Below are 10,442 nucleotides of genomic sequence, written 5' to 3' on the forward strand. Positions count from 1 at the left end.
TTACAATGTTTACAAACATTGGAGTAAAACAAGCTTATATTTTGGGTTCTCATGGAGTATGACAGTTGAACTAAGCTCAAGGCATTAATTTATTTCTAAGATATATTCTTCAAGAATCAATGGATATATATATACTGCTCAAAAAAATAAAGGGAACACTTAAACAACACAATGTAACTCCAAGTCAATCACATTTCTGTGAAATCAAACTGTCCACTTAGGAAGCAACACTGATTGACAATAAATTTCACATGCTGTTGTGCAAATGGAATAGACAACAGGTGGAAATTATAGGCAATTAGCAAGACACCCCCAATAAAGGAGTGGTTCTGCAGGTGGTGACCACAGACCACTTCTCAGTTCCTATGCTTCCTGGCTGATGTTTTGGTCACTTTTGAATGCTGGCGGTGCTTTCACTCTAGTGGTAGCATGAGACGGAGTCTACAACCCACACAAGTGGCTCAGGTAGTGCAGCTCATCCAGGATGGCACATCAATGGCAAGACGGTTTGCTGTGTCTGTCAGCGTAGTGTCCAGAGCATGGAGGCGCTACCAGGAGACAGGCCAGTACATCAGGAGACGTGGAGGAGGCCGTAGGAGGGCAACAACCCAGCAGCAGGACCACTACCTCCGCCTTTGTGCAAGGAGGAGCAGGAGGAGCACTGCCAGAGCCCTGCAAAATGACCTCCAGCAGGCCACAAATGTGCATGTGTCTGCTCAAACGGTCAGAAACAGACTCCATGAGGGTGGTATGAGGGCCCGACGTCCACAGGTGGGGGTTGTGCTTACAGCCCAACACCGTGCAGGACGTTTGACATTTGCCAGAGAACACCAAGATTGGCAAATTCGCCACTGGCGCCCTGTGCTCTTCACAGATGAAAGCAGGTTCACATGTGACAGACGTGACAGAGTCAGGATACGCCGTGGAGAACGTTCTGCTGCCTGCACATCCTCCAGCATGACCGGTTTGGCGGTGGGTCAGTCATGGTGTGGGGTGGCATTTCTTTGGGGGGCTGCACAGCCCTCCATGTGCTCGCCAGAGGTAGCCTGACTGCCATTAGGTACCGAGATGAGATCCTCAGACCCCTTGTGAGACCATATGCTGGTGCGGTTGGCCCTGGGTTCCTCCTAATGCAAGACAATGCTAGACCTCATGTGGCTGGAGTGTGTCAGCAGTTCCTGCAAGAGGAAGGCATTGATGCTATGGACTGGCCCGCCCGTTCCCCAGACCTGAATCCAATTGAGCACATCTGGGACATCATGTCTCGCTCCATCCACCAACGCCACGTTGCACCACAGACTGTCCAGGAGTTGGCGGATGCTTTAGTCCAGGTCTGGGAGGAGATCCCTCAGGAGACCATCCGCCACCTCATCAGGAGCATGCCCAGGCATTGTAGGGAGGTCATACAGGCACGTGGAGGCCACACACACTACTGAGCTTTATTTTGATTTGTTTTTAGGACAATACATCAAAGTTGGATCAGCCCGTAATGTGGTTTTCCACTTTAAAATCCAGACCTCCATGGGTTGATAAATTGGGTTTCCATTGATTATTTTTGTGTGATTTTGTTGTCAGCACATTCAACTATGTAAAGAAAAAAGTATTTAATAAGATTATTTCATTCATTCAGATCTAGGATGTGTTATTTTAGTGTTACCTTTCTTTTTTTGAGCAGTGTATATATATACAGTGAGGGAAAAAAGTATTTGATTCCCTGCTGATTTTGTACGTTTGCCCACTGACAAAGAAATGATCAGTCTATAATTTTAATGATAGGTTTATTTGAACAGTGAGAGACAGAATAACAGCAAAAAAATCCAGAAAAACACATCAAAATGTTATAAATTGATTAGCATTTTAATGAGGGAAATAAGTATTTGACCCCCTGTCATTCAGAAAGATTTCTGGCTCCCAGGTGTCTTTTATACAGGTAACGAGCTGAGATTAGGAGCACACTCTTAAAGGGAGTGCTCCTAATCTCAGTTTGTTACCTGTATAAAAGACACCTGTCCACAGAAGCAATCAATCAATCAGATTCCAAACTCTCCACCATGGCCAAGACCAAAGAGCTCTCCAAGGATGTCAGGGACAAGATTGGAGACATACACAAGGCTGGAATGGGCTACAAGACCATCGCCAAGCAGCTTGGTGAGAAGGTGACAACAGTTGGTCCGATTATTCGCAAATGCAAAAAACACAAAAGAAATGTCAATCTCCCTCGACCTGGGGTTCCATGCAAGAGCTCACCTCGTGGAGTTGCAATAATCATGAGAACAGTGAGGAATCAGCCCAGAACTACACGGGAGGATCTTGTCAATGATCTCAAGGCAGCTGGGACCATAGTCACCAAGAAAACAATTGGTAACACACTACGCCGTGAAGGATTGAAATCCTGCAGCGCCCGCAAGGTCCCCCTGCTCAAGAAAGCACATATACATGCCCATCTGAAGTTTGCCAATGAACATATGAATGATTCAGAGGCCAACTGGGTGAAAGTGTTGTGATCAGATGAGACCAAAATGGAGCTCTTTGGCATCAACTCAACTCGCCGTGTTTGGAGGAGGAGGAATGCTGCCTATGACCCCAATAACACCATCCCCACATCAAACATGGAGCTGGAAACATTATTATTTGGGGGTGTTTTTCTGCTAAGGGGACAGGACAACTTCACCCCATCAAAGGGATGATGGACGGGGCCATGTACCGTCAAATCCTGGGTGAGAACCTCCTTCACTCAGCCAGGGCATTGAAAATGGGTGGTGGATGGATATTCCAACATGACAATGACCCAAAACACACGGCCAAGGCAACAAATGAGTGGCTCAAGAAGAAGCACATTAAGGTCCTGGAGTGGTCTAGCCAGTCTCCAGACCTTAATCTGTGGAGGGAGCTGAAGGTTCGAGTTGCCAAACGTCAGCCTCGTCACCTTAATGACTTGGAGAAGATCTGCAAAGAGGAGTGGGAGAAAATCCCTCCTGAGATATGTGCAAACCTGGTGGGTCCAACTACAAGAAACGTCTGACCTCTGTGATTGCCAACAAGGGTTTTGCCACCAAGTTCTAAGTCATGTTTTGCAGAGGGGTCAAATACTTACTTCCCTCATTAAAATGCAAATCAATTTATAACATTTTTGACATAGGTTTTTCTGGATTTTTTTGTTGTTATTTTGTCTCTCACTGTTCAAATAAACCTACCATTAAAATTATAGACTGATCATTTCTTTGTCAGTGGGCAAACGTACAAAATCAGCAGGGGATCAAATACTTTTTTCCCTCACTGTATATATACATAATTTCTAAGACCAAAAATGGATGTATCAACTACAGATTGCCCCTTTAAGTCTATCAAAAGTTTGAGCATGTGTCCATTAGGCCTATGGATATTTTTCTTATCAGCATTAATTATATTGAGCAATAAAAGCCCCACTTTTATTCCATAGGTTGGGATCCGCACTATAAAGCTGTTGCAAGAGTGCATTTTCCACTGGCTGTCCACCGATTTCAAAAACAATGACTGATAGGCAGCTTAAACATCTTGAATTCAACCATTACTGGGTTCAAATACACATTTAGATTTGTGAACAGCCATCCACAACAACCACAATCTGTAAGGCGCAAGTAGCTACTATCAACATTAACAATGTCTACACTGTATTTCTGATCAATTTGATGTTATTTTAATGGACAAATGTTTTTACTTTTCTTTCAAAAACAAGGAAAATTCTAAGTGACCCCAAAGTTTTGAACAGTAGTGTGTATATATATGTATAAAAAAAGGAAGATAATTGATGGGGTTCTGAGTGATGGTTTACAACACTCTTTTACGACACCTGTGGTGTATGTGTAGCAATGGTGGAATAACATTAAAACTCGTTAACTATGATTGATGGTGCTGGTTGTCCTTGCTCGCTGTAACTAACAAAGTAATACACTAGGCCTTTATTCCTGTACGAGCGGAGAAAAATACTTGTCAGCAGAGCTGGGAGAAAAGTACCCGAAAACATCTTCCCACCTCCCCACTGCTAAGGGCCTGTTTGGCCAGTACATCAGCTGCCTTGATCCCCTCCAGTCCCACATGGACTGGGATCCAAGTAAATCTTATCTGTATACCCATCTGTCTCACCCTGCCATGGGTTTGTAGTACTTCATACAGCAGGTCTTGTCTACGACGTGAGCTAGAGGACTGCAGACTCATCAATACTCTCCCACATGACATTATCATAACCTGCCAGGTACTGAAAGAAAGGAAGGGGGCTGCAGCTACTCCAGACGTGCTTCAAAGGTATGCCTCACCTCTCACCAATTCTGAAATTAAATATTGGTTTGCAGGTCAGAAGTGTCCACATAGCCTTTTCCCTCTTAGAATCACTGTGGTGGAGTTAGCTTGACGTTCGATAGGCCTAGGTTTGACTTTCGCATCTAGCTAATGTTCATATCTATGAATGCCAGCATGCAGAAATGTCAGATCCAATGATGTGTATAAACCTGGTATAAACCCTAGAAGACTAATTGGACGCTGTTTTGAAGCTACTGTGCAGCCATGTTTGTACTCCACCATTGTACAAAATATTTTGGAAGCTATAGAAATGCATTTACTAATGGCAACCACAGGAGGTTGGTGGCACCTTAATTGGGGAGGATGGGCTTGTGGTAATGGTTGGAGCGGAGTAAGTGGAATGCTATCAAATACATCAAACACATGGTTTCCATGTGTTTGATGCCATACCATTCGCTCAGTTCCAGCCATTATTATGAGCCGTCCTCCCCTCCATAGCCTCCACTGATGTCAACATTAGTTCTTGCCAATATATACTCGATTACAGACACCTTATTGCATACTCAACATAAAAAAAAATCATAAAATAAAAAATATCAAAACATTTTACTCACTGGAATAAAATGGGGCCACTGTGCCTATTGGCTATGGCTCTATAATTGGATGATGGCCTGTGCTGGGGCGCATTAATTTTGTTATAGGCTGCTGTACATAAACAAGTGCACCAGGTTAGCAGAACTGCATTTGTTTTGTAACCGGGTGGTCTCCCAGGCGTGAGTCCATACACACGCGCACAAATCATTTTGTTTTGGCCACATTCTTTGCTAGCTGTAATGTGCCTCTGACTGGAGGTAGGACTACTTAATTCCATTTTCTAGTGTGCTGACACATTATGTAGTGCTCCCAGCACTGACCTCCCACTAGCCAGCAATCAAAAGGTAGGTATAGTTCTCCCACCTGCTGGCTGTGGTATGTAGGCTAGGCATTCTGACAACCTTTCATCTCACTGTCAGAAGTCACAACCCGTATGTGCCTGTGTTTATGTGTTTTCCCCTTCACAGTCCCCGCCGTTCCATGAGTTGTTGTTTAATCCGTTTAATAAAGGTCATTTTGCTGTTTGCTTGAGTAACTGGAGATGGAAGGGAGTTCCATGCGATCATGGCTCTGTCTAATACTGTGCGTCGTTGTCAATTTGTTTTGGACTTGTGGACCCCTGGTGGCATGCCTTGTGGGGTATGTAATGGGTCTCTGAGCTGAGTGTTATTTGATTATGCAGACAATTTTCATCACAGTAATATTTCTCATAAAAACTAGAAGAGAAGCAGTTAATCTCTCATCAACCCTCAACCAGGAAGTACTGGCATGCATGTTGTTGATGTTAGTTCTGTGTGTGTAGTTAAGGGCAACCCGTGCTACTCTGTTTAGAGCCAGCTGCAGCTTTGCTACTGTAGGTCTTTCTTTGCTGCACTTGACTATATTAGCGGACAGTAGTCAAGATGGGACAGGACCAGAGCCTGAACAACTAGTACAGTTGATTTGTGTCAAAAACGCAGAACATATATTAATAACAAATCCCTCCCCATCTTCTCTATGTGTGTACGTGCGTGCGTGTGTGTGAGAGAGATTACGTGAAAAGGCATTGAATAAGAGCTTGTATGTGGGAGGAATGAGTTAAAATAGGAGAGATTTGGTGAGAAGGAGACAGACAAAGGGAAGGTGCTGATGGAGCCACTGTGTGGGAGCATGGAGGGTGACCTCTGCTTCAGGTGGAGCTGTGTGAGTGAGCTGCTGTTTAGCAATAAGATACGAAAGGAACAACTCTGACAGTCTGACAAAGATCGAGAGATGGGGGGGGTGGTAGAGGGAGAAAGAGTATTGCAGCTACAGTAATAACAAGAATAAGCTACACAATTGTACCGTTTAGGCTAATTGCAGATTTATTAAGTAGGTGGCTTGTATTGTATGAGGAAAAACAGTAATGTACAGCAAATATTCCATAAAATATTGTTGCACAATATGTCTACAGGCATTGAAACATGATCCATGATGACAGTTATTGTGTAGCTATCGAACACAAGCAGAGACATTAAATAGGGTTATTATTTGAAAGGATTGCCCACTTTTTAAGTCAAATTTTGGTGCAGCAGATGGCACTGTTGTCCTACTGTACCGATGCCATATCTCAGAGAGAATAGCTCAGAAACAAACAGAGAATACTGAAGATAGTAGATGACAGTCTTCCTCCATAACACCTTTCGCCCCCACCAAACTAAAGACACCTCAGGGACTGCAGCACGGAGGGGGGATGGACTGACACTGACAGGAGAGAGGAAAGAAGGAAACTAATGTTATGACTAGAGAGGGCAGTCTTGCCCAACTATACCGGATAGGGAAAAAGAATGAGAGAAATGAATGAAGCTGGGCTGGAGGGGTGAAGGGGCAGAGGAGGAGAGATGGGGAAGTTGGGTTTGTGTCAGAGAGGAGATGAGGCAGTGGGGCCAAGCGTGGGAACGACAGAGATTGAGGGGGTTGGAAGAGGAAAGCAATTTGAGAAGAGAGCTGGAGAGAAGAGAAGAAGAGGATGCAACATAGCGAGGCTGGTTGAGGGAGGGAATGTTGGTGTGGCACCCATGTGATCTCTTGGACAGCTTCCCTAGTCGACAGGCTTTCGATGACAGCCTTTTAATTACACTATGAGAGTCACAAGGTGGTTTGGTAGCTAATGGTGTTGTTATCCCTGCCACTTGACTCTAACAACAGTTTAGCCAAATATCCAACTTTGTCATTTATCAAAAGCAGCTCAGTCGATGTGAAGATACGTTGCATAAGTCCCTTACTACTTTCCCTTCCACACCCATTGTACAGGAATAACATCTATTTCAGAGCTTTAGTATTATGCCAACGGACATTTTGTCATGTACATTAGTTTAACCAATTTTTTTAGGCTCTAAACTACTTCCATACATTTTTTTAACTGCTACCTTCAGACGAGTCTTGTGAGGCTTGGGGGCATCATGTATGTGTTCGTGAGAGTCTCATCTTTCCACAGAAGGGAAAGATGAGTGTGTAGCCCAAACTGTATTAGTGTGTAGCCCAAACTGTCTGGCCTCTACAGACAGAAGTTGGCAGATCTGCGGTACCAACTTAAGACTAGTCCCGTGACGCTTGTGGGGGTCGTAGAGCAAAACAGATAGTCGTGAGAGTAAAAATTTCCATAATAGTTTGTGGAACAAACCGTTTGGACGGTAAAGACGTTTTCGGGAGAAGAACGATTTTCGGGATGTCCTGACAATGGCCTGACAACACCGCTGTAGATATGACACTTTTCACTGCAGATATGGAAGGCCGACATTGGTAGATACGGTTGATTGAGACGCAGCCCATGCCTTAGATTTTTATGGGGGATTTTTTTATTATGCTCATTTGATTTCCGTGGGGGCACGGACATCGACTCTAGAGGTCATAATACAGAAATTAAGACAAAGAGGAGCCAGAAAACAAAGGGATAAAAGCAATCAGAATTTGTTGTGCTTTTGCTTTTTTATTTTGCTCGTATGTATTACCGTTCCCCTGGCACCCATTCAATCCAAGGATGAGATTTATTGGCAGTATTGTTGCTAAATTAAGTCACAATTAACCAAATGACCCCCTTATCATGCCATTTTCAGTCTATTTATGTATGAAGGCAATAATCAAATTTGATCATAGCACTCACCCTGGCGGATCGTCCAATGTGAAATATGGTAATGGAAAACCAATGAAGTGTAGGAGATACCCTTATTGTCTCTACTGCAGTCATATTAAAGAGAGCCCTTCTTCAGCATACTGTGGTACAATTGAAAACGGGACCAAGACATTCACATACAGTATACGGTTTAATGGTTTATTTAAAGTAAAATAAAAAAGGAAAGCAAGAACAGTATAGCTATAGTAGCTGCTTTTTCATTCCCCTGTGTTTCCATAGTAATCTGATCATTCTATTTGTTGTTGGCCTAATTCCGTTGAATGTCAAAAAGGGATTACTTAAACATGAAAACAAGATGAAAGAACCCTACTAAACACATACAGTAGTGATGGAGAGAGTCTCTTCCTTCCTAGTGTGTAGTCTTTCAGCCCTCCATTTCTTTTCACTAAGTGCTGTGAGTAAGGACCATTACCCAGGCTAGAGGATAATCACCTCCCTAGAGTGGTGACCCGTTTATGGCATTGGACGGGGTTAACAAAAACAGCACACCCAGATGTACAGAACAGCATGCACAACACAATAGGCATTCTGGAAACAACCCACTTTAGATGTACTGACCATAGAACTAAATGGTACAGACACAACACACACAATATGCATTCTAGAACAGGCAGCTAACCTTGTAGTCTCAAGAGCATATGAAGAGTTCAAACAGTTCACCGACATGTAGTAGATCACACAACACATAATCAGCAGTTTACTGTAAACACAGAAGCACTCTTTGTTCTCTCTTTACTCTTGCTTATGTACACATACTGTAAGAAGGTAAGATGAAGACATGACTGTATAAACGTCTTATTCGCAAGGGTCAGTATATATACCCAAATGGGCATCTCAGTCTTGGTTAAGAAGACTTTTCGTATGCATGATCACATAAACATGCAGGAAAAGCTAATAGAGCTTTTCCTGTGAGGATCTTTTCCCATAGTAAATAGTGATTAGAGTAATAGGCTAGTTGACTGTCAGGATCTAGGGGGTTACAGAGAATATTCTGTGGAGCGGATTTGTGGGATTAGGATCATGTATTTTTGGCTCTATAAAGTCTATGGGATAAGGCACTGTCTATGACATGCATCTCCAGTCCTTTGTGAGGCTTAGGCATACCTCATCATTCAATGCTGTGAATCAGCTACAGTATAAAGCTTATTTCTTCATCATCTATTCTACATTTATTTCAGAGTGTCCAAACCTGTATGTGAGGGAGCAGCTGTCTATTGGTGTGACAGAGATGAAGAGTCATATATGAATGTTTCAGCCATCTCTGAGCCCACTCTGTACCTGTCATTTGTTGAATTTTGGCCTAAGGACACCAGACAGAGAAAGAACAAGCCTTGATAGTTTCAGCCTCTGAGGGTCTTTCTGCAAATAACATCCTACCCCTGCTGCTTGTTTCTCAGGCAGCGATGTGCATTCTGCAGGGGGAGAGTGTATGGAAGAGGCCTATTAGATGGTAACCCCCTGCTCTATATGCCGTTATCGGCTTTCCTGCAGAGATCCTATAGAGTCACTGATCCAATGTTCTGATGTTGAAGAGTTCACGGTGGCATCATAAGCTCTGTGCTTATTAATTTGATCTCATTGACTGCAACATAAGTGTTACCCTAAAGAACACTGGCACAGATCATTCAAGTTGGACATTATGGTTTTAATGGTGTTTCACTTAAAACAAGATAATGCAAATCACGTAAAAGAGGATAGCCAGTTTAGCCACATGCTACAAAATAATGTGCAACATTGGTAGAGATTCAGCACACTATTTGACTAGACTATTCCTAATTGCTTCAAATGAATCTACAGTAGTTGTATATTTTATGCATTGTTGTTTTTTGCACTTAATGTTGTTCAGCAGATATTGTAGATGTAATGTTTGTTTTCCCAGCTCAAAACTGCATTTATTATAAATTGCATAATTTGTCTAAATTGAACATTGTGCTGCACATTTGTTAAATTATACAGTCGCAAGGGGCTCTTGAATTACAGATGCAGAAACTAGACTGATTATTGAAGATTTGTGTCTTGCCTTCGGGACATAAATTTGAAGGCGCACAAAGTGTGTGTGTTACGTGTGTGTTTGCTTGACGGTAAACAAACATACACAATGCAGTGACAGTGGCTTCCTTATACTGTAGATATCAGAAATCAAGGCTTCTTCACAAAAGCTAATAGAAAAACCCCAGGATGAGAAAAGGCTCAGAGCAGAAAAGGTCAGGTCCTGTGAGGAAAAATGGTGGCATTTCCCAATCTCAATTTGAGTAGAGAGAGCGATAGTAGACTTATCACTGAGAGAGGAAGTCTATCTCTGCTTCCAGGTCAAGAGGATGGCTAAGACCTGATCACTGGGTCTGAAATCCACCTCAGAATGAGTGTTACACACACACACACACAATTATGGTGCAGTTCATATAAGTTTGTCAGGGACATC

This window comes from Salmo trutta, chromosome 12 (assembly GCF_901001165.1).
Source record: "Salmo trutta chromosome 12, fSalTru1.1, whole genome shotgun sequence".
In the NCBI taxonomy this organism is placed as follows: domain Eukaryota; kingdom Metazoa; phylum Chordata; class Actinopteri; order Salmoniformes; family Salmonidae; genus Salmo; species Salmo trutta.